Genomic DNA, 26830 nt, shown 5'->3' on the forward strand with positions numbered 1-26830 from the left:
TACTTCATGGAATACCTTTATTTTCTGCCCAATTTGGGGGTCACATTGATTCATAACAGTTTATTGTACAATGCAATACTGTATATCATTCCTTCAGCATATAAAGTCATTTAACAAATTCATTTATCTTTTAATTAATTTATTGAGACTTTCTATGTATGAAGATGTCAGATGAATAAGCTTTTGAAATAGAAATCTTGTAGAAATGAAGATTTAATGAATATACTAAATCAGAAGCTATAACTTTTTAATTTTCTTACAATCTGTGACCTTAAATATTTTCTACCCAAAGACTGTTTATGAATCACTAAATTTTATTATTGGTACTATAACATCTCTTCTGTCTGTTATGGTCGGGAAATGAGGTGGTTCACAAACATGAATTTCACAGGTAATGGCAGACTTCTTATTTAATGTAAAACATTTTTATTTTTAACAATATTGAGTAAAGATTTTTCTAAGTATATTTATTACACAGCTCCCTGCTTTATAAGCAAGGTACATAAGAGATAAGTTTATCTCGGCAGCTCTGAGTTACTGTTCTCACCATCAGATCATGTATTATTCCATAATATATTCTCACAGGGGTTTTGAGCTGAATGCCCCTACACCAAACATACCTAGGATATTGTACAATTTTTGTCTCCTTCTTGATGTCAGCTTATATTTCTTACCACATAGATTTTGTGGTAGTAGTGTTTTGTTTCAGGTCCCTTTCCATGTTCTGGATGGCTGAGATTAACAGAGATAAAGCCTGTAGATGATGGAATCTGTTTGCCCTCCGTTGTGAGCGTATGGAGGATGAAATGCGAAGGTTTTAAGAAACAAAAGCCACAGAAAGGCCATGGCGTCCTGGTAGAACATAATTTTTCAAAATTTCTGTTTGTACTTCCTTTAATCCAGTATGCTATTTCATGCTTCCATGTCTTTGCTATTATGTTCACCCATTCTCTACTTGCTTATGCCTACTCATCTTTCAAGACTCTGCTCAGGCATCATCGCCATGAAGACTCTCCGATGACCTTCTTCTGATGACCTCCTCCTAGTGCTTCTGGTGATCACCCCTACCCAGTCTCTCATGTTCCTTCACCTCAGCTAAGGGCCTCTCCTTTCTGTGTATACTTCTACCACATTGTGTTGAAATTATTTATTGATGTAGGTGTTTATTCCCCCTCTGGTCTTTAAGCTTCTGGAGAACAGAGACTGTGTCTTGTTTTTGTACACTGAATGCCAAGGACAGTTTCTGGTTCATAGAAGGCCCTCAGAATTTGTTGCATTCAATTAAAATAGTGCTGAAAAAGTACTTTTTATTATGTTTATTGTGATGCATTTTATTTAAATAAATTTTTAAAGTAGGAGATTGGGGCTAGTAATTCTTTGATAAAACTCAGTAATTTTTTAAGCACTTAAACTGTATAATTGAAAAAGAAAGCTTGGAAAACAAAAATGTTATTGGATATTTTTTGCTAGACTGTCACTTAAAGCCAATTTTAACAAAATTAGATTTAGAGGGTACATGTGCAGGTTTCTTACATAAGTATATTATGTGATGCTGAGGTTTGGGCTTCTATTGATCCTGTCACCCAAATAATGAGCATAGTATCCTATAGGTAGTTTTTCAACCCTTGCCCTCATCCCACCCTTCCCCATTTGGGGGTCATCAGTGTCTAATTTGGGGGTCACATTAATTCATAACAGTCCATGTGTACCCAGTGTTTAGCTCCCCGTCATAAGTGAGAACATGCGGTATTTGGTTTTCTGTTTCTGTGTTAATTCACTAAGAATAATGGCCTCCGGCTGCATCCATGTTGTTGCAAAGGATATGATTTCATTCTTTTTTGTGTAAAGCCAAATTTTAACTGTTAAATTTACATAAGCAGATTTCAGGATAGCAATTAGTCCATTAAAATATCCATTGAATATGAGCAGAAATTTGTTTTCTCAGTCAGTAAGATATAGATGATGCCATAAAAATAGCATACACTTTCAAGTGATACTTTAAAAATACATTGTTATAAACTTTTCATTCATATATAAATGTATATACTTACACTTATTTAGGACTAAAAGATTATTGATTATTGGTAGATCTTTTATCAGACATCCAGTTTTTTTTTTTATTTTTTTTAAAGAGATAGTCCTTGCTCTGTTGCCCAGGCTACCACAAACTCCTAGGCTCAGACGATCCTCCTGCCTCAACCTTCTGAGTAGCTAGGACTACAGGCATCCACCACCATAACCTGGTAATTTATTGTACAAACCGCCATGACCTGCTGATTTATTATCTTTTATTTTTTGTAGAAATGGGGGTCTCGCTATGTTGGTCAGGTTGATCTTGAATTCCTGGCCACAAGTGATCCTTCCGCCTCAACCTTCCCAAGTGCTGGGATTACAGGAGTGAGCCACTGCACCTGGCCTAGATAGATGTCCAATGATAATTGGCTTATATGTCAAGCTATAGTTCCAGACCATGAATGAGAAGAACTGAGTGATTAACACAGAAACTTGCCTATAGTAGGTGCTCAATAAATGTTTTTTGTCCTAAGGATTCATTAATTATTTTGAAAAGAGACCCTACACATCACAAGGCCATAGAATGTACTCTGCTATTTAGCCTTTATTAAATTTAGCTCCATATTAACTGGTATATTTATGATAATTAGAAATTATAAGGATGAGGCCAGGAGTGGTGGCTCACGCCTGTAATCCTAGTACTTTGGGAGGCTGAGGCAGGCAGATTGCTTGAGCCTGGGACTTCAAGACCAGCCTGGGCAACATGGTAAAACCCTGACTCTACAAAAACTACAAAAATTAGCCAGGCGTGGTAGCACATGCCTGTAATAACAGCTACTTGGAAGGCTGAGGTAGGAAGATGGCTTGAGCCTGGGAGGTCAAGGCTACCGTGAGCCATGAGCATGCCACTGCACTGACATGAGCATGCCACAGCCTGGGCAACAGAGCAAGATCCTGTCTCAAAAAAAAAAAAAAAAATCATAAGGATGACACCAAGGCCTTTTGGATCACTAAAAAAAAGATGCAATAATGAAACAATAATTATAATTTATTTATAATATATATAGATTGAAAAGTAATCTGTGTATAACTTTATTAATTAATATTACTATATAACTCATCAAAATACTTTTATCCCTAGTGATTCTGAATGAGGTTATTTTTTCAGTCTAATTGAAATCTGGTTTTTGCATCCAAAATTAAAAGTTTTTTTCTTTTAATTAAAAAGTTACTTAAAAAATTTAAGGGCTGGGCACAGTGGCTCACACCTGTAATCCCAGCACTTTGGGAGGCCAAGGTGGGAGGATTTCTTGAGGCCAGGAATTTGAGACCAGCCTGGGCAACATGGTGAGGCCCTGTTTCATAAAAAATAATAATAAAATAAAAGTAAATTGGCCTGGTGTGGTGGTGTGCACTTGTAGTCCCAGCTACTTGGGAGGCTGAGGTGGGAGGATGGCTTGACCTGGGAGTTTGAGGCTTCAGTGGGCTGTAATGATGCCACTGCACTCCAGCTTGGGCAACAGAGTGAGAACCCGTCTCAACAACAGCAACAAAAAATTTAAGTCCAAAGTGGTATACAGTAAATGAAAATAATATGGAATTACCGTATTATATTAAATACCAATACCATATGAAAATATTATGTTAGATATGTGTCCAATCCAGGAGATATTTAAAAACTGGGTACTTGATGGTTACAGGCGCCTGTAGTCCCAGCTACTCGGGAGGCTGAGACAGGAGAATTGGTTGAACCTGGGAGGCGGAGGTTGCAGTGAGCCAAGATCGCACCACTGCACTCCAGCCTGGGTGACAGTGTGAGACCCCATCTCAAAACAAACAAACAAACAAAAAACTAGGTACTTGGTAATGGATATGAAACAAAGTGCATTACTCTTTACTTATTGTCAGTACTTAAAATCAGCTTACTGAGTGATTTTTTATAACAGTGGAATTGGCAATATGTCACAAATTGTACTTAGTAGTGTTCTTAGAGATGAAATTTTTGGCACATTAGGTTATTGTGAGTTTACAAAGGAAACTTTTCTTTCTTTCTTTTTTCTTAATAGAGACAGAGTCTCGCTATGTTACCCAGGCTGGTCTTGAACTCGTGAGCACAAAAGATTCTCCTGCCTTGGCCTCCCAAAGTGCTAGGATTACAGATGTGAGCCACCAATGCCCAGCCAATGAAGGAAACTTTTAAAATAAGAAATGGAAAACATTTCAATACTGTCACTCATGAAACAGAACAAAACTATTATTTTTCTACTCTGAATTATCTAAGGATTATGCAACTAGGTTTCTTGTTTATTTTGTTGATTAATACACCTATAGCCCCTTCTAGACTGTTATTTTCCAAAGTTTAGGGATCTCTCTCTCTCTTTTTTTTTTTTTTTTTTTTTTAATTTTTGAGATGAGGTCTCTCTACATTGCAGGCTGGTCTCAAACTCCTGGGCTCAAGCGATCCTCCCACCTCATCCTCTTGAGTAGCTGGGACTAGAGGCATGTGCCACCATGCGTAGCTAGGGATCTTTTTATAATCGGTGGTAACTAGTACCCAACCTAGTCCCCAGCACATAGTAGGCCTGTAGTCATATTTGTTTAATAAATTAATGAATGAGTTGCCTGTGTGTTTGGTCATTTGACTCTTTTCTTGCCCAGCTTTTATAGTAAAGGGGGGAAGGAAAATAGAGACATTGAAATTGGTAAATTTTGCTGGCTAATTTGTTAAAGGTACTGTTAAAGGTTTAGTAGAAGAGATTGAAGTATTGGCTAAATCCAATGTGTGAATACGGCCATTTTTCTAATCCACGCCCCCCACAAAATACAATGCCTTCTAACTTTTGGCTTTATTTAATAATTTTGGTACATTTTTTATTTCAGTGAAGCACTGCAGTTTCCACTATAAACCTTTTCTTCGCAATAGATGTTTTGATTCTTAAAATTGTTGAACATCACTTAATTTGAATACTCTATCACAGCAACATCAGTTCATTTAAGAAGTAATGTCTATTAGAGAGACTATTAATTTACCAGAATATTTGGCACATCAGAACAATTTCCTCTAGGAGTTTGTGGATATGAGAAAAAGATCACTCTCACAAACCTATAACATTTTTATGGATATGGAATTACATCATAACTGATGGAAAATATTGTCCAGTATGAAAACTGGAAGTAACTAATTTTTATAATATATAACAACTAATCATTTTTGCTGTCATCTACCTCTATCTCTTAGTTAAGAAATCCCTTGACCTAGACTGCTAAAAATCACTAATAGTTGATTTATATGCTTACATACAGTGTAGGCAGTTCCACAAAGGTGCTTCACGGGCCAACTTGATTTAAATTTCATTTGAATTTCACATAAAATTCCAGACTTTAAAGTATTGAAGATGATCAGTGTATAAATTTATCCTCTGACCTCAAAATGAGACTTTTTTTTCCAAATATTAAAATTTTATAAACGTGATGAGTAAAATCATGGTGCTGCTGGTCTTTTTTCTCCTGTGCATATTTTCTCATGTAAAATTATTATTATTATTATTATTATTATTATTTTGAGATGGAGTCTCGCTCCTGTTGCCCAGGCTGGAGTGCAGTGGTGCAATCTTGGCTCATTGCAACCTCCGCCTCCCAGGTTCAAGCAATTCTCCTGCCTCAGCCTCCTGAGCAGCTGGGATTACAGGCTCCCGCTACCACACCCGGCTAATTTTTGTATTTTTAGTAGAGACAGTATTTCGCCATGTTGGCCAGGCTGATCTCGAACTCCTGATCTCAGATGATCCGCCCGCCTTGGCATCCCAAAGTGTTGGGATTACAGGCATGAGCCACCACGCTGTAAAAGTTATTTAAGTAAGAATATTACTAACAGTTTGTGACCAGCTGGCCAACATGGTGAAACCTCATCTCTACTAAAAATATGAAAATTAGCCGGGTGTGGTGGCACGTGCCTGTAATCCCAGGTACTCGGGAGGCTGAGGCAGGAGAATTGCTTGAACCTGCGAGGCTGAGGTTGCAGTGAGTGGAGATTGCACCACTGCACTCCAACCTGGGTGACAGAGCCAGACTCCGTCTCAAAAAAATAAATAAATAAAAAAGAATATTACTAACTGTCTTATTCCCTGTACTTTATTAAGTGCCTGTAAAGGCTAAGGCTCAGCTGCTTGGGACATGCTTCTGTCACAGTATAGTAATCAACTACTCACTAACAAAGACATGTAACATGTAACCTTACAAGCATTTAAAAGAGTTATTATATACATGTTATATTGTACATATACAATATACATGTTATAATGTACATATACAATATACATTGTATATTATAATACATGTTACATCATCATCGTATATTATAAATCTTAAATACTTATAATAAAGTTGGGGCATTTCTTGTTTGATTTTTATGTTCAGAATGAAATAAAATGAATGTTAAATATTTTTGTGATTCAACTTTGAAGCAAAGATTACTTATCATCCTTTCTCAAGTTTCTGGGAGTAGTTTAATTAAAAACTGTTCTGAAATAATAAGGTGAAGCACTCCTGCCTCAGCCTCCTGAGTAGCTGGGATTACAGGCATGTGCCAATACTGCCCCACTAATTTTTCAGATTTGAATTAGTAGGGCTAGGAGACCAGAATGCACAAACAAGTAACAGCTTCTAAGTGTGCCAAGCCAATAGCATAGTATGCACATCTCAATAAAAGGAATTTGGAGATTCTCAAAGGACTCTATAGATATCCACTGCAAACATCAATGACCTAGTATGGACTTAGTTGCCCCAGACCTAAACAACTAGAACATTTTTACACGTAATCCAATTTGGGGAGGGAGATCCAATCTATATAATAGGACAAATAATGACTGAACAAGTTGATATTAGGAATTCATGTAGTGCTTATAGATTTTATAACTACTACTCTACACAATGAGACTTGATGATTACACGATGACCTTGAGGTATTTCACTGTTAGTCTCACATTTCAACAAGAGTTAGGATTAGACACAAAAACAAGACAAAAACTTGTTTTTTTTGCAACAGGACACCGTTTATACCAAAATCTTACGTGGGATCAGATGCAAGTGTAATGTTCCAAATGAGAGATTGGAGAAGGAGCAAGAGACCACCGCTAAGCCTATCTTCCTCTTGCCATAGATCAGCCCTGTGGCAGCCCTCTGCAACCCTGGATTCCATAAAACACGTTTTGAAAATGACTGATTTAGACCGTTACATGTTTTTCCTACTAGTAACCCTGTATCTAGACTTGCCTCTTTTAATCTGTTTTGAGGATTGCTGCCAGAATGATCTTCCTAAAATATAAAGTTATTCTCCTACTCAGACACCATTTTAGATATTTTTTAGTTGGACATTTAAGATACTCCACAACATAGCTTCAGTACCTTTCCAGTGGTATCTTCTGTCCTGTAATGTGACTCTGGACTGCTGCTTAGTGTTCCCTGTTCAGGCATTGCTTTCCCTCACTCCCCATTTTTCTAATGCTGTTCTTCCAACTCAACAAGTCCAAAAATGAACTAATTTTCTCTCCAATCCAAACCAACTTCTCCTGACTTCCCAACACTGTTAATAGCACCACAATCATGCCAACTGAAATCCTCACTCATCCATTATGGTCTATCCTAAATGCCATCTCCTTTAGGAAGCCATCCCTCATTCTGAGAGGAATACCTTCCTTTTCTGAAACGTAGTGACATTTTTTGCTGTATAATGACTTCTAGACTGTAACTCCATTTTATGTTCAAACATGAAGCATTTTTGCATGGTTTTCGTACACTCAAATTTATCTAGGATTGGAATTACCACCTACATTGAGAGAGGATGATTTTTTTGTTTAGAGCTTAGCCACTTTTACCATTATTATTATTGTTTTTCATTTAATCCATGGCTTTATTTCCTTGTTTTTTAAATTTTATTTCCTTGCTTGTTTTTTTTTTCTTTAATTGATGCAGCATGCATCCTTCTGCATTTAGCTGTTGCATTCATGGTGATTCTACAAATACGTCTATCTACCTTATTCTGTCTTCTGGAATAATTGTGCTGGTGCATTTACATTTTGAAATATAGAATATTATTTACTGTCATTTATTTCACCTTTATATTACAATTGGGACTTTGTTTTTTTGTTTTTTTGTTTGAGACGGAGTCTTGCTCTGTCACCCAGGCTGGAATGCAGTGGCGTGATCTCGGCTCACTGCAACCTCCGCCTCCCAGGTTCAAGTGATTCTCCTGCCTCAGCCTCCTGAGTAGCTGGGATGACAGGCATGTGCCACCACGCCCAGCTAATTTTGTATTTTTAGTAGAGACAGGGTTTCACCATATTGGCCAGGCTGGTCTCCAACTCCAGACCTCGTGGTCCACCTTCCTCGGCCTCCCAAAGTTCTGGGATTACAGGCGTTAGCCACCGTCCACCGTGTTCGGCCTTTTTTTTTTTTTAAACGGAGTTTCGCTCTTGTTGCCCAGGCTGGAGTGGAATGGTGCGATCTCGGCTCACTGCAACCTTCACCTCCCAGGTCCAAGCGATTCTCCTACCTCAGCCTCCCGAGTAGCTGGGGTTACAGGCATGTGCCACCACGCCTGGCTAATTTTGTATTTTTAGTAGAGACAGAGTTTCTCCATGATGGTCAGGCTAGTCTTGAACTCCCGACCTCAGGTGATCTACCTGCCTTGGCCTCCCAAAGTGCTGGAATTACAGGCGTGAACCACCGCTCCTGGCCTGTTATTTTTTTAAAATAAAAAAAAATTTGACAAGCATTGCCTACAGTTTAAACAGTATCAGCAAAACCTATCATCACTCTGATAGCATACATTGCATCAGTGGTGGGTCATCTTCACATATGTACTTAACGTATGTTTTTTATTGTTTAAAAGATTTTAAAAGATAGTTGAAGAACGACAGTTTTATAAAGTTTAATTTTGATGAATCTTGTAATACATTTATCATACAATATAATTCAAAAGTCAGAAATCTTCATTCTTCGTTCTAAAACTATTTATTGGATACCTTTTTTGTGTCACATACGCAAAATACTGGCAATACAGTGGTAAAAAAGGCAGCCAAAGCTTTGGCCCTTATGGAATTTGGTAAGGTAAGGAAGACAGACCAAAGAACAAGTAATAACAATTGAAATAATTAAATTTATGCTAAGTGCTATGAAGGAAATAAAAAGAATGCTAATATGGAGAGTAATGGAAGGAGGCAGGGTCAGGGACCTCTCCTCTAAAGAAGAGGTCTGGCTAGTGATAGGAATGTGGCTTTGGCTGTTTTCTTCAGCACATGGATGATTTTTTTTTTTTTTTTTGAGATGTAGTCTCACTCTGTCACCCAGGCTGGAGTGCAGTGGTGTGATCTTGGCTCACTGCAACCTCTGCCTCTGGGGTTCAAGCGATTCTCCTCCCTCAGCCTCCTGAGTAGCTGAGATTATAGGCACGCACCACCATGCCTGGCTAGTTTTTGTATTTTTCGTAGAGAACAGGGTTTCACCTTGTTGGTCAGGCTGGTCTCGAACTCCTGACCTCTTGATCCGTCCGCCCCGGCCTCCCAAAGTGCTGGAGACTATGGGTGTGAGCCACTGCGCCCAGCCAGTGATATTTAAAGCCAAGGGAATGAATGAGATCACCTAAACAGAGAATATATTGAGAGAAGGGCTCTCAGGATAGTGCCTGGAGACATACCTCATTTGGTCAGGTAGAGGAGAAGCCAGCAAAAGAGAAAGAGCAGCCAGTGAGACAGGAAGAAAACCAGCAGAGTGTGGTGTAACGGAATTCAAGAAAGGGGAGTATTTCATGAAGGAGTGGGTGGTCAGCTATGTTGAATGTGGCTGAGACATCAAGCAAGATAAGGACAAAGAGTGTGGTTGGTTTTGGCAACATAACACTTGCTAGTGACCTTGACAAAAGTGGTTTCTGTGGAGTGGTGGGGATGGAAACCAAGTCGAAGTGGGTAGAGTGGGAATGGGAGTAGAGGAAGTAGAAACGTTGATTACAGACCAGTTTTTCCAGAAGTTTAGCTATGAGGGTGAAGAAGAGAAATCAGTGGGATGTTGCTGGAGGGAAATGTGGATTAAGAGAGGTTTTGTGTTTGTTTTGTTTTTCAAAGATGAGTGACATTTACACTATCTGTAGTGTAAGTTTACTGAAAGAAAAATGCCAATATTTAAACATTTTGAAATCCCAATTTGCAGGGAAGTTTGGGAAATTAGTGATCACTGAAAATGTCTTCATATTTAGTTTATGCATGACATGTAAATCAATTTCTGTACCACGTGATTTTTAAGCTATATATGGAGCCCATTCAGTGAGTGGTTGGTGTAGATGCAACTTATAAAAATTCTGTAGCAAAATCATGAGAAACTCTTGAAATTCAAAGTTTTTTTCAAAAGCAAGAAGATACTGTTAAAATTGCATTTCTTAGGTTTAGGATTTAGATATTTGGAGATGTGTGAGTATTCAATGGATTTTCTTTAAATTAAGGAATAACATATAATTAAAGTGCACATATCTTTTGTATATAGCTTGATTATTTTTCACCTATATACAACCTTCCAGATCAATATATGGAACACTTGCATCACCTTAGAAGGTTTCCTTCTGTCCATTTATTGTTAATTTCCCCCTTTGCCCCAAATTAATCACTATTCAGACTTGTATCCTCATAGATAGTTTTCCTGTTGTTGAATTTCATATAAATTAATTTTACAATATATGCTTTTCTGGGGTCTAGCTTCTTTTCCTCAATAGATTTTTGAGATCCATCCAAGTTGTTATATTTATTAGTAGTTCACTCTCTTTCATTATCGAATAGTATGGATATACCACAATTTATACCTTCTGCTGTTGATGGACAATTGATTGTTTCCAGTGTTTGGCTGTATTACAGACATTCTTTTGCATGTCTTTTGGTGGGCCTATGTGTATTCATGTCTCTTGAACATATACCTAGGTGGCCAGGCACGGTGGCTCACGCCTGTAATTCCAGCACTTTGGGAGACCGAGGCAGGCAGATCACTTGAGCCCAGGAGTTCAAGACCACCCTGAGCAACATGGTGAAATCCCATCTCTACAAGAAAAAGTACAAAAATCAGCCAGGCCTAGTCGTGTGCTCCTGTAGTCCCAATACTGGGAGGTCAAGTCTGCAATGAGCCATGATCACACTACTGCACTCCAGCCTGAGTTGCAGAGCAAGACCCTCCCTATCTCTCTCTCTCTCTATATATATATAGTATATATAATATATATGTGTATATAACATACATGTATATAATATATATGTGTATATAACACGTGTATATAACATACGTGTATATAATATATACGTGTATATAACATACGTGTATATAATATATACGTGTATATAACATACGTGTATATAACATACGTGTATATAATATACACGTGTATATAATATACGTGTATATAATATACATGTGTATAATATATACGTGTATATAGTATACGTGTGTATAATATATACGTGTATATAGTATACGTGTGTATAATATATACGTGTATATAGTATACGTGTGTATAATATATACGTGTATATAGTATACGTGTGTATAATATATACGTGTGTATAATATATACGTGTGTATAATATATACGTGTGTATAATATATACGTGTATATAATATATGTGTATATTATATATACGTGTATAATATACACATATATATAATATGTATATATACTATACATATATTATATAGATGTATATATACTACATAGTATATTATATATGTACATATACTACATAGTATATTATATATGTACATATACTACATAGTATATTATATATGTACATATACTACATAGTATATTATATATGTACATATACTACATAGTATATTATATATGTACATATACTACATAGTATATTATATATGTACATATACTACATAGTATATTATATATGTACATATACTACATAGTATATTATATATGTACATATACTACATAGTATATTATATATGTACATATACTACATAGTATATTATATATGTACATATACTACATAGTATATTATATATGTATATATACTACATGATATATTATATATGTATATATACTACATGGTATATTATATATGTATATATACTACATGGTATATTATATATGTATATATACTATATGGTGTATTATATATTATATATACTATATGGTATATTATATATTTTATATAGTATATATAATATATAGCATTTTATATATGTATATATAATATATAGCATTTTATATATGTATATATAATATATAGCATTTTAATATGTATATATAATATATAATATATAGTATATATACTATATAGCATATTATATATGTATCTATAGTATATACATATAATATATACATATATTATATATTATATTATATTATTATATATACTATATTGTATATATAGTATATATTATATATGTATATATAGTATATACATATATAATATGTATATATAATATATAGTATATATAATGTATAGTATATAATGTATATATAATATGTATATATACACATATACATATATAGTATATATACTATATAGTATATATGTATATATACTATATAGTATATTATATATAATATATACTACATTACATATAGTATATTATATATAATATATACTACATTACATATAGTATATATAATATATACTACATTACATATAGTGTATATAATATATACTACATTACATATAGTGTATATAATATATACTACATTACATATAGTGTATATAATATATACTACATTACATATAGTGTATATAATATATACTACATTACATATAGTGTATATAATATATACTACATTACATATAGTGTATATAATATATACTACATTACATATAGTGTATATAATATATACTACATTACATATAGTGTATATAATATATACTACATTACATATAGTGTATATAATATATACTACATTACATATAGTGTATATAATATATACTACATTACATATAGTGTATATAATATATACTACATTACATATAGTGTATATAATATATACTACATTACATATAGTGTATATAATATATACATATGTAATATGCTATATAGTATATATACTATATATTATATATGCTATATATTGTATATATATATTGTATATACATATATACAATATATACATATATGTATATACGTATATACATATATAATATGCATATATTGTATATACATATATAATATGCATATATTGTATATGCTATATATTATATATGCATATATTGTATATGCTATATATTATATATGCATATATTGTATATGCTATATATTATATATGTATATATACATATATAATATGCTATATATTATATATGTATATATACATATATAATATGCTATATATTATATATAGTATATATACATATATAATATGCTATATATTATATATAGTATATATACATATATAATATGCTATATATTATATATGTATATATACTATATAATATGCTATATATTATATATAGTATATATACTATATGTAATATGCTATATATTATGTATAGTATATGTACCATATATAATATGCTATATATTATATATAGTGTATATGTACCATATATAATATGCTATATATTATATATAGAGTATATATACATATATAATATGCTATATATTATATATAGAGTATATATACATATATAATATGCTATATATTATATATAGAGTATATATACATATATAATATACTATATAGTATATATACATACACACACACACACACACACCCCTAGGAATACCATTTCTGGGTTCTAATGTAGGTGTATGTTTAGCTTTGATACATATTGCCAAAGAGTTTCCAAAGTGGTTGGATCAGTTTACCCTCCCACTAGCAATGTCTGAGAGTTATACTTGTTCCACATCTTTTTGTTAACACTTGCTATTATCAGTCTTTTTAATTTTTACCATTCTTTTGGGTGTGTAGTGAGTGGTATTTCATTGTGGTTTTAATTTAATTTGCATTTTTTCTGATGAGTAATTACATTGAGTGTCTTTTCTTATGTTTATCGGCCATTTTGGATCCTCTTTCCTGAAGCGTCTAAGGTCTTCTGGTCATTTACGTTTTTTTGTTTGTTTGTTTTGTTTTTTTTCCTGAGATGGAGTCTCGCTCTGTTGCCCAGGTTGAAGTTCAGTGGTGCAATCTCGGCTTACTGCAACCTCCACCTCCCAGCGATTCTCCTGCCTCAGCCTCCTGAGTAGCTGGGATTACAGGTGACTACCGCCCCACCTGGCTAATTTTTGTATTTTTAGTAGAGATGGAGTTTCACCATGTTGGCCAGGCTGGTCTCAAACTCCTGACCTCAGGTGATCCGCCTGCCTTGGCCTCCCAAAGTGCTGGGATTACAGGCATGAGCCACCGCGCCTGGCTGGATTTTTTTTTTTTTTAATTGGGTTGTCTTTTTTCGTACTGATTTTGTGGGCTTTTTTTTTTTTTTTTTTTTTCCTGAGACGGAGTCTCGCTCTGTCGCCCAGGCTGGAGTGCAGTGGCGCGATCTCGGCTCACTGCAAGCTCCGCCTCCCGGGTTCACGCCATTCTCCTCCCTCAGCCTCCCGAGTAGCTGGGACTACAGGCATGTGCCACCACGCCCAGCTAATTTTTTTTGTATTTTTAGTAGAGACAGGGTTTCACCGTGTTAGCCAGGATGGTCTCGATCTCCTGACCCCGTGATCCGCCACCTCAGCCTCCCAAAGTGCTGAGATTACAGGCGTGAGCCACCATGCCTGGCCTGATTTTGTAGGCATTTTTATATTTTGGGAATGTATATTTTGTGTGTGTGAGAGACAGTCTCGCTCTGTTGCCCAGGCTGGAGTGCAGTGGCACGATCTCCACTCACTGCAACCACTGCCTCCCAGGTTCAAGCGATTCTCCTGCCTCAGCCTCCCAAGTAGCTGGGATTACAGGCACGTGCTATCACACCTGGCTAATTTTTGTATTTTTTTAGTAGAGACAGGGTTTTAGCATGTTGGCCAGGCTGGTCTCAAACTCCTGACCTCAAGTGGTTTGTCTGCCTTGGCCTCCCAGAGTGCTGGGATTATAGGCTTGAGCCACTGCACCCAGCCAGTAATGTGTACTTTGTCAGATGTGTAATACAAATACTTGATCCCAGTCTGTAACTTGTTTATTTTTCTTAATCTATTTGATGAATAGAATTCTTAATTTTAATGAAGATTAATTTATCAGCTTCTTTTTTGTGACTAAGTGCTGCTTATATCTTGCTAAATAATTCTTTGCGAGGCACGTTGGCTCCCACCTGTAATCCTACCACTTTGGGAGGGTAAAGCGGGAGGATCATTCAAGGCCAAGAGTTTAAGACCAGCCTGGGCAACATAACGAGACCCCATCTCTCCAAACATTTTTTAAAAAATTAGCTGAGTGTAGTGATGCACACCTGTAGTCTCAGCTACTCAGGAAGCTGAGGTGGGCAGATTGCTTAAGCCCAGGAGTTCCGGGCTGCAGTGAGCTACGTCATGTCACTGCATTTCAGCCTGTGCAACAGAGTGAGACCTTGTCTCTAAGAAAAAAAGAAAAATAAATCTTTACCTACTCCAGAGTCATGAAAATATTCTGTTTTCCTCTAGAAGTTTGATTGTTTCAACTTTCATATTTAGCTCTGTTACCCACTTCAAATTAATGATTCTATTTTTGGCTCCAGCTATTTTACAGTTATAAAACTAGGCATTTTACAGTTATAAAACAAGTCTTCATTTCAATATGTTGGATTCAATCATTTTACCAGAAACATCTTTTTAAAGTAGCAATGACATGAAATGCCCATTTTTCCTTTTCTCTCTGCATGTTCATTTGGTAGCATGTGATATACAAGGTAAAATTGGAATATATGTTTTTGTCTACAACTTAAGGGTAACTGACCTTTGAAGGAAAATAACACTAGACACTGACTTTGTTGTTTTAACAACAGTTGTCAGCAGTTCACCTGTGCCCCACGGTCTACAGTTTCCTCATTAAACACTTAATCTAGGAGAAAAAATGGAATGCTTTATTTTTTTTAAAGGGGGAGGGTAGGAAGAACTGGAACAGTAACTTGGTTGTATTTGATCTGGTGTTTTTAAACAAGCAGTCTTGATGTTTCTTAACATTTACCTTAGCCCAAGGAAATAGGGAAGGAAGTATTTCATGATTGGAGGGATTACTCTCACTTTAACGCATGTCTTTGTTTTTGTTATCTTCCTTTCCTCTCAATCAGCAATAATGCACAGTCAGTTGAGGTGTTTGAAATTAATTGGATCTAAAATTTCTCCTAGTTCTGGCCTTCTAAAATCTATAATCTGTATAGGAAGGCATTTAAAACACGATTTAAATTCTCTGAAGCAACAGTAAAACTCAGGAGACAAATCCTGCTTCTCTTCTTAATGTGTCACTGACTTTGTGCCCTTGGGCGATTACTGGCCTTTATGTTTTTTGTCATTATTTGTATCTTGGATTTTGTCTGTAAAATGGGGAAAATAATAAATGCCATTGCCCCTATTTATCTTCCAGAATTGTTATGAGAAAAAAAGAAATCTCATTGCACTATTAGGCTGAGTGCTTGATGCCACGTTTTTGGAGAGCCACAGGCAAACAAAAACGGGTTCAGAAGACAGCTCTCACCATGGTCAGGAAACTGGGTGGTAACATCTGAGCTATAACTTATCCTGTATGTTCCCAGAAAGCTGAACTAGGACCTGAAATAGACATTTCAGGAAATTTGAGTTCAGCTACATTTAAGGAAGAATGCTTTTAACTACTAGAGTTTTTCTGAAATGGAAAGGAATAACTTCTGTATTATTCGAAGTGTTCAAGCAGAGGCTGTATAACCCAAGTAGGGGGATATTAGAGGACATTCAAACATCAGATGGCAGAGGAAGGAGAGGTAAGCTAGTTATGATAATAATTTCGATTCTAATATGCTAATTTCATCGGTTATAGGGATCATTTTTCATCCTACAGAACTGTTCTTGTACTGATGGAATTTGAGGAATGATATATGATGGTGATACGGAGAACTGGTAAAGGATTTTGCAGAAATGACAGTGAACGCTTCTCTGCCACATTTACAGTCCCAGGTGTTAATGTTGCAATTCTGAAAACATTCTTATAATCAGTGCCTCAATTTCTACAACTTTTAATTAAAAAGTAAAAGTGAACATTTTAGATAAGATAAACTTTTTCTTTTTAAAAAAGAGGTATGGGTATAAAGGACTCCATTTACTATTATAAAGAAGGAATGGAATATCAACATTCAGAGAGAGTTTTCTGGCAGCTGCCAGGCACCTCTGGTGCCTGACAGCTGGCAAACTCAATACAGGATTGTTTCTGAGATTTGACATTTTGCTTTCCTTTAGTGCTTATACTTCCTACTGGGAAAACAGACCATGGAGTAGAAATATGATCTCTGAAATTAAGAGGAAAATTTTGTTAGCTAATATTCTTAATTGAATGGTAATTATTTAATAGTACAGTATTAGAAATAAAGGCAAGTTTATAACCATTAGAATTAAAAACATGATTGTACATTTTTGTTGCTAATGTAAATATTTGATTTTGTTCATAGCTAATTTATATTTGAACTAATAGGTAAAGCATTCATATGTGAACTTCCATGAAATCTCAATTAACTAGACTCCTGCCATTTCCAAGTTTAAATTTTATTTATAATCTGCCCCCTTTCGTTTTACAGCAAATGAAATGTTAGAAACTCTGAAAAAAAAAACAAAAAAAAAAAACCTTGGTATCTTAAAAAAACTAACCGGTGAAAAAATTTATATAGTGTCATCGTCAATGAAAAGAGAATCTAAAAAGCCAAAAACGAATTTGAAATTATCATCTCTTAGTAAGCATGTGATGAAGTCTTGTTTTCTATACTGGTAGAAAACAATTTGAGATTGCTAGAATGTCTATGAGTAGCTATGAATGGGAGAGTGCTGTGGACCACTGCAGAAGAAATAAGCTTTAACTTTTACGGTCTAATATATATGTCAGTATCTCAGTAGTAGACTAGTTGTGTCCTTTAGAAGATGTGTTATTTAAGAGATAAGGTGTTAATGGAAAACACTTATGTTTTAATTAAACCTTAAAACATATCAGGAGATTGGTTATTTAGTTGTGGAAAGAGCAAAAAGACAAATGAAATAGGTATTAACTAGAGTTTTCTGCTAGATTACAACTCTGGCTTTTAAATGAAATAAGAAAATGGTTTTATCTAATGATACCAACAAATCCTGATGAAAATGTGATGCTAAGTATATATTTGTATACATACATGTATGTTCATTTAAAAATATTTTATCTGGATATTTGGATATCCTGTGGTCGATATTTTTACCCTCTGAAAAGTCGCATTAATTTTTCAATCAGTGACATTTGTAAAGTGCTTTGTATGAAAGGTGCTGTCTAAATGTTTTATTTCTTTGATTACTGCATCAGTGAAAACCACAACTTTCTCTTGAAATTCCAATTGCAGGGTTTTGAAAGTAAACATAGAAGTATTAGTAATAGACCTAGAACAGGGCTCCATAAGCTTTTTCTGTAAAGGACCAGATAGTGAATGTTTTAGGCTTTGCAGGTCATATGGTCTCTGTCACAACTACTTAGTTGGCTGATGGAGTACAAAAGCAGCCATAGACAATATACAAATGAATGGGTTTAGCTGTGTTCCAATAAAACCTTTTTTTTTTTTTTTTTTTTTTTTGGAGACAGAGTCTCGGCCTGTTGCCCAGGCTGGAGTGCAACGGGGCAATCTCAGCTCATTGAAACCTCTGCTCCCAGGTTCAAGTGATTCTCCTGCCTCCCCCTCCTGAGTAGCTGGGATTATAGGCACCTGCTACCAAGCCTGGCTAATTTTTTTTTGTATTTTTTTGTAAAGACGGGGTTTCGCCATGTTGACCAGGCTGGTCTCGACCTCCTGACCAAGTGATCCACCTGCCTCAGCCTTCCGAAGTGCTGGGATTACAGGCATGAGCCACCGTGCCTGGCCTCCAATAAAACTTTATTGATGAACACTGCAATTTGAATTTTGTAAAATGTTCAAGTGTATTCTTCTGATTTTTAAAAACCATTTAAAGATGTAAAAACCATTCTTAGTTCACAGGCAGTACAATAACAGGCAGTGAGCCATAGTTTGCAAAACCATCTAGTGCGTTCGTAGGGATCAACAATAGAGATATAAAACTTCACTTGTTCATTCAACAAGTATTTATTCAGTGTCCATCATGAGCAGACACTAGTGTAGGGGCTGAAGATACAGCAATACAAAACAGACAACATCACTGTTCTCATGGAGCTTACATTCTTGTGGGAAAAGACAGATTTAAAAAAATGAGTGATGGTGATCTGGGAGGCTGAGGCAGGCGGATTACCTGAGGTCAGGAGTTCGAGACCAGCCTGACCAACATGGAGAAACCCCATCTCTACTAAAAATACAAAATTAGCTGAGCATGGTGTCGCATGCCTGTAATCCCAGCTACTTGGGAGGCTAAGGCAGGAGAATCGCTTGAACTGGGCAGGCGGAGGTTGCCGTGAACCGAGATCACACCACTGCACTCCAGCCTGGGCAACAAGAGCAAAAAAATAAAAAATAAAAAAACAAGACTCTGTCCCCCCCCCAAAAATGAATGATGGTGATAATGAAAAAATTTTATAAAGAAAAATAAAGCAGGTAAGAGGAAAGAAAATGACAATGGAAGATGACATTTTATGTAGGGTAATATTCAAACCTTGTTTGAATAGGTGACTTTTAAGCAGATACTTGAATGAAAAGAGAAATTGAGCCAAGTGGCTTCTAAGAGGAAAGCATTATAGTCAGGGGGAAGGGTAAATGCAAAGGCCTTGAGGCAGGAGCATGCTTTCCCTGTTCAAATAACAGGAGAAATGTAGACAATTGATGAGATTTATATTTCAACAAAATTAACCCACTCCAAGATTCTTCCATCATTTGCCCCAGATATGTATAAACATCAGTACAGGAAATTATATTTCTATCAAAAGCAATATAGGGACTCTTCCTACTTAACTTTGTAGAGCATTCTTTTGGAAAATATTTCAAAGCTATGTTGACTGCCTACACATTAAAAAGACCACAGTAGACCCCATCAAATGGAAACTTTTTGTGGGTTTGTTAGGGGGGACTGAAGTGTAAAGAAGTTACAAAATGATTAATTAAAAACTAAGATGTTTTTGCTGCATTTAGAAATATTTAACAAGTTTCTGGTCTTCATTAGGGAGTTCCTTCACCATCTGTCCACTCCTATCTTTGAATGGGCTTCATGTTCTTATAAATACCTTGAAGTTTAGGGGGGAAATACACTTCAATCTATCTTGTTGTTGTGTTTTAATTTAGTAGCTAATAAGAACATTCATGTGACCTGATCACAGATGGTTTTCCTATCTCTTTTTTTTTTTTTTTTTTTAAGAGACGGAGTCTCACTCTGTCGCCCAGGCTGGAGTGCAGTGGTGCCATCTCGGCTCACTGTAACCTCTGCCCCCCGTGTTCAAGCGATTTTCCTGTTATGAATGCTAAGGTAGTCAGAATCTCATTTTTCTCTTCGAAACTACACTCAGTTACTTCTGGTGTTATTTACAGTACACAAAGGACACTTTAAAAATATTGAGAGCTATTTAAATGTCAGAGGGTTTAAAATATTCAGGGGACCAAGACCTTTTGCCTTTAGTTCACCAAATCAAAAGCCATCTTTCTGTGTAGTGACTAAAAGATGTTCCCACATGAAGGTTGCTCATGTGAAAGCTTTGAGCTAGTTTTCGTTCTTTCTTTTTTTTTCCCTCCGTTAAGAATCTTTTCAGCATGCAGTTGAAAGTTTCATAGTTAGCGTTTTTAAAAAACACTATCGAACTTACAGAAAAGTTGCAATACAGCACAAAAAAACTTTTTTTCTGCAAGTTTTGAAAGTAAGTTGCTGACACGGTGCTCTATCCCTCTCCTATGCTTTAGCGTATGTGCCCTGACTTCACAATAAAATCATCAAAACCAGGAAATCAACATTACTACCATTCAATCCTCAGACCCCATTCAGGTTTCTCCAGTTGCTTCTATGATGTTCTTTACCACAAGATATTTTGGTTCAGGATCACACATTGCTTTTCGTTGTCATGTCTCTTTCCTCTCCTTCAGTCTGGAACAGTTCCTCAGTCTTTCTGACCTTGAAACTTTTGAGGATTATAAGCCAGCTGCTTTGTAAACTATCCCTGCAAATTCGAGTTTGGTTGTTTATTTATGGTTTGATTTGTGTTTTGCATATTTGGCAGGAATATCACAGAAGTGATGCTGTGTTCTACTCACTATCAGAAGGCACATAATTTTTGTTTGTCCCATTACTGATGATGACCACATGTAACTTTGCTCAGTTACAGTGATATCGAACAGGCTTTTCCATTATATAGGTGCTCTTTTCTTTCAACCTTGTAATTAATAAGTATTTTTGGAGAGAAGCACTTTGAAACTATATAAATATCCCATTTGTCACCACACTTTTAATTTATTCATTTATTAACATCAGAATGTTAATAATGTACTCATGAATTTGTACATGAATAATGTACTCATGAATAATGTACTCAGAATGTACTCATGAATTTCTGTTTTTTTTCCAATGAGTTATACTCTAATACTATTACTATTTTATGCTCCCTTGTCCCAGATTTGGCCAATGGAAACCCCTTCAGGATGACTGCTCTATACTTTTAAGATATCCACTTCATTCTGTGAGCACTTCCTTGCTTTCTGGCACAGCAAAATGTTCCCGACTCATACTTTCAATTCTCATGCCTTAGCCACCCCAGTAGCTAGTACTACAGGCATGCGCCACCATGCCTGGCTAATTTTTGTATTTCTAGTAGAGATGGGGTTTCGCCATGTTGGCCAGTCTTGTCTCAAACACTTGAGGCTGAGGCGGGCCTCAAATGATCCACCTGCCTCAGCCTCCCAAAGTGCTGGGATTATAGGAGTGAGCCACTATGCCCATCTTGGAGTAAACCATTTCTTCAGGGAGCCTCATTCCTTTAAATGGAGAATAATATTTAGAAGTTAATATCTAGACGCTATTGTAGTTTCACTGTTCCTAGGTGCTCTCAGTGAACGGGGAAAGGGACTGCATTTATGTATACCCACATACACACATTTACATCTATATTTTATCTGTTTTTTTTTTTTTGCTTTGTTGTCATCCAGGCTGGAGTGCAGTGGCACCTTCATAGCTCACTGTAGCCTTGAACTTGTGAGTTCAAGTGATTCTCCTGCTTCAGCCTCCTGAGTAGCTAGGACTACAGGTGCACTTCACCACACCCTTCTAATTTTAATTTTTTTTGTAGAGACAGGGTCTCACTATGTTGCCCAGGCTAGTCTTGAACTCCTGGTATCAAGCAATCCTCCTGCCTTGGCCTCCCAAAGTGCTGGGATTACAGGCATGAGTCACCTCGCCTGGCCTATCTTTTTATATATAGTAGAAGCCATGAGTTCATGCCAGTACATCCACTTCCAATACAGGACCACAGGCTTCCATATTTGTAACTCCCTTCTCTCGCAGAAAAACCTGGCTCTCATTATCCTTATTATGTTTACTTATTTGACCATTCCTCCACTATGTAATACAACCAGTCGCCCATTGGCACTTGGCATCTCCTACTCAGCACACTTGCTCTGCTTGACTCATTTGGTTTTGATAATCCCATACTGTGGCCTCCACTCTGTGCAGACATTCTTCTCAACTGCTTGAGCTCTGACAGCCCCATGCAGGACTGCCCCTAAAATGTAGATGCCCTCTTCACCCCACTCGAGTTTTGGTACTTTGCACTGGACTACTCCTGGCATTTGAAGTTCTCCTCATTCCATTTAGCCTCTAGTGGGGGCTGCCAGCCACTTCATTCCCTCTTCATTCCCCTCTTCTTCCCTCTCAGGCTCCAGCAGTCCAGGCCAGGCAGTCCTCCTCCCTGCATGTCCTCTTATACTGTTTGAGCTCTGACTTTTCATGCTGTCTGTCCCTCCATGTGGAAACTTGCCTTTTTTTTTTTGTTCCAGACAGAATCTCTCTGTTGCCCAGGCTGGACTGCAGTGGCACTGTCTCATCTCACTGCAGCCTCGACTTCCAGGGCTCAAGTGATCCTCCCACCTCAGCCTCTCGAGTAACTGGGACTACAGGCTTATGCCAACATGACTGGCTAATTTTTGTATTTTTTGTAGAGATGGGGTTTCGCCATGTTGCCCAGGCTGGTCTTGAACTCCTGGGCTCAAGCAACCTGCCCACCTTGGCCTCCCAAAATGTTGGGACTACAGGCATGAGCCACCACACCTGGCCTGAAACCCTCCTTACCTCATTCACACTGCCTACCCTGCATGGACACACTCTTCATGCTGGCTGGTCTCCAGCAGCCCACCCTGGGCTACCCCTATTCATTGCATGGACATTTTTCTCATCCAGCTTGGATTTTGACATCCCATGCCAAGCTGCTCCTTTGCGTATTTTTAAACTATGTGTATTTCCCCTGCCTTTATGCTTTGTTGCTAACCTCTAATGGCTAACATATTAAAAGTTTTAAATTAGAATACAATGTGACTATAGTGACTGTATTTTTTAAACTAAAAATTGGAATATGCCCTGATTATAGACCATTTTAAATCAGTACTTTTCTAAATAGTTTTGAATAAATGATCACAGTCAAAATAAAGAACAAAGGAGAGTTTTAATTTCTGTAATGGAGTAGTACCTCCTATTGAACCAACCTTTCCACGGATAAGAATGATAGATTCTGGACAAAATATAAAAAAAATTATCACCTGAAAGCACTGGAAAAATGACCAAAAGCAGCCTGTTTTATGGCCTTTTATACAAGGGCAGGCCCCATTTCAGCCTCAGAGTGGATAGAAAATCCACAGTTTTGACAAACCATAACAACCACAGCAACTGGGAAGTGAAGAGAGACATTCTGCAGTGGAGAAAGCCAGAGAGGGCTTTTTTGGATATAAATTCTCTGGCTGATCCACTAATGTGTAGAGTTACACTCTAAATAGCCCAACTGAGGCTAAAATAACTAAACAGATTTATACTTCTGCAAAGGTGTCTAACTCATCCCAGTTTCTTTGGGACTCTGAAAGTTCTGTGTTCTAGGAAACCCCTCAATCCAGGCGTATTGGGACATTTGGTCACCCCAGCTGCTGCCCACAACAGGTGAGACGGAGTTTGAGTTTAAGCCATGGCAAGTTAGTTGCAAGGTTTAAAAAGTAAAAAGTCTGGTCAGGCATTGTGGCTCAAGTCTGTAACCCTAGCACTTTGGGAGGCCAAGGCGGGAAGATTACCTTGAGGCCAGGAGTTTGAGACCAGCCTGGGCAACATGGCGAGACCCCCTCTCTACAGAAAATAGAAAAATTAGCTGGGCATGGTGACACCTACCTGTAGTCCCAGCTACTCGAGAGGCTAAGGTGGGAGGATCACCTGAGCCCAGGGAGGTCAAGGTTGCAGTGAGCTGTGATTGCACCTATAGTCCCGGCTACTCAGGAGGCAGAAGTGGGAGGATTGCTTGAGCCTGGGATGAAGAGGGCTCAAATCATACCACTGCACTCCAGCCTGGGCAACAGAGTCAGACCCTGTCTAAAAAAAATAAAAATAAAGAGTCCTCTCTTCCTTTCTCCGCCATCGTGGTGTGTGCTTGCCTCCACTTCTCACCATGTCTTCTCACAAGACTTTCAGGATTAAGTGATTCCTGGCCAAGAAACAAAAGGAAAATCTTCCCATTCCGCAGTGGATTTAGATGAAAACTGGTAATAAAATCAGGTACGACTCCAAAAGGAGACACTGGAAAAGAACCAAGCTGAGTCTGTAAGGAATTGCACATGAGATGGCACACATATTTATGCTGTCTCAAGGTCACAATCATGTTACCATATCAAGCTGAAAATGTCACCACTGTCTGGAGAGTTGAACATGTTTTATTGGGAATGTATTTTTTCTCTCTGAATCTCTTATGAACGTGTTGGTTGACTGCATTCAGTAATAAATATATGAGACCTTTCATTTCAAAAAATATGAAAAAAAAAGAAGGAAAATTAAAACAAAAAGGACTGGGCATGGTGGCTCATGCCTATAATCCCAGCTCTTTGGGAAGCTAAGGCAAGAGGATTCCTTGAGGCCAGGAGTTCAAGACAAGCCTGGACAACATAGTGAGACTCTGTCACTACAAAAAACTTTAAGAGCCAGATGTGGTGGCACACACCTGTAGTCCTAGGTACTCAGTAGACTCAGGCAGGAGGACTGCTTGAGCCCAGGAGTTTAAGGTTACAGTGAGCTACGATCATGCCACTGCACTCAAGCCTGGGCCACAGAGCAAAATCCTATCTCTTAAAAAAAAAGTAAAACAAAGATTCCTACATGCTTCAGAGGAACATGTAGAATTCACAATTTATGTAATATATCATTCACAAGGTCCAGCATACAATCCAAAATTATGTGGTCATATGAAGAAGCAGGAAAATATGACCCATACTCAAGAGAAAAGGAAATCAATGGTAACTGACCTCAAGATGGCATACATAATGGAACTGGCAGACAAGAATTTGTGTAAACTATAGTAATTACACTTCTGTAATTGAAGTTATAGAAGGAAAAGTGTGGGAGAATGGAACAGAAAAAATATTTGAAAGCATTTAGAGAAAAATGAAAAGGATATAAAGGAAAATATGCTTTTAATTAACAAATAGAAAACCTCAGCAGAGAAATTAAAATGAACTAAATGGAAATTCTAGAACTAAAAATTACAATATCTGAAAAAGAAAACTCATTAGATAGGCTTAACAGCAAATTAAGATGACAGAAGAAAGAGTAAATGAACTTGAAGATATGAAAATAGAAATTATTCCTTCTGAATATCAGAGAAAAAAGCATTGTGGGGGGATAAAACAACAATGTCTCAGGGAACTGTGGGAAAACATGAAAAGATCTAACACACATATAATTGAACTTATAGAAGGAAAAGGGGAGGAGAATGGAACAGAAAAAATATTTGAAGAAATAATGGCTGAAAATTTCTTAAGTTTGGTGAAAAACGTAACTGTACAGATTTAAGAAGTTCCATGAACCCAAGTGGGATATATGCAAATAAAATTACAGCTAGGAATATTATGGTCAAACTGCTGAAAGCCAAAAGTAAAGAGAAAAATCTTGAAAGCACTTAGAGAAAAGGAACACATTACCTATAGGAAAACAACAACACAAGATATCACTGACTTCTCATCAGAAACAATAGAAGACAGGCCGGGCGTGGTGGCTCACGCCTGTAATCCCAGCACTTTGGGAGGCTGAGGCGGGCAGTTTATGAGGTCAGAAGACCGAGACCATCCTGGCTAACAAGGTGAAACCCCGTCTCTACTAAAAAAAAAATGCAAAAATTAGCCAGGCATGGTGGTGGGCGCCTGTAGTCCCAGCTACTCGGGAGGCTGAGGCGGGAGAATGGCGTGAACCTGGGAGGCAGAGCTTGCAGTGAGCCGAGATTGCACCACTGCACTCCAGCCTGGGCAACACAGTGAGACTCCGTCTCAAAAAAAAAAAAAAGAAAAAGAAACAATAGAAGACAGAAGACAGTGGAATGCCATCTTAAAAGAGCTGGAAGAAAAAAAAAACTGGGCCAGATGTGGTGGTTTATCCTCTAATCCCATTTTGGGAGGCTGAGGTGAGAGGATGGCTTGAGGCCAGGAGTTTGAGATCAGCCTTGGCAACAAAGCAAGACCCTGTCTCTAAAAAAAAAAAAAAAAAATTTTAAGAAAAAAACCCTGTAAACTCAGAATTCTATATCTAG

At 36.9% G+C, this 26830-nt stretch overlaps 1 protein-coding gene and 1 pseudogene across 1 annotated transcript in view; both read left to right on the forward strand.

The window, feature by feature from the left end:
• The window catches only part of IKZF3 (IKAROS family zinc finger 3), a 103573-nt gene that overhangs the window by 1910 nt on the left and 74833 nt on the right, over positions 1–26830 (forward strand). The window lies entirely within an intron of this gene.
• Positions 24707–24862, forward strand: LOC101145194 (large ribosomal subunit protein eL39-like; annotated as a pseudogene).

Source organism: Gorilla gorilla, chromosome 4, assembly GCF_029281585.2.
Source record: "Gorilla gorilla gorilla isolate KB3781 chromosome 4, NHGRI_mGorGor1-v2.1_pri, whole genome shotgun sequence".
Classification (NCBI taxonomy): Eukaryota; Metazoa; Chordata; class Mammalia; order Primates; family Hominidae; genus Gorilla; species Gorilla gorilla.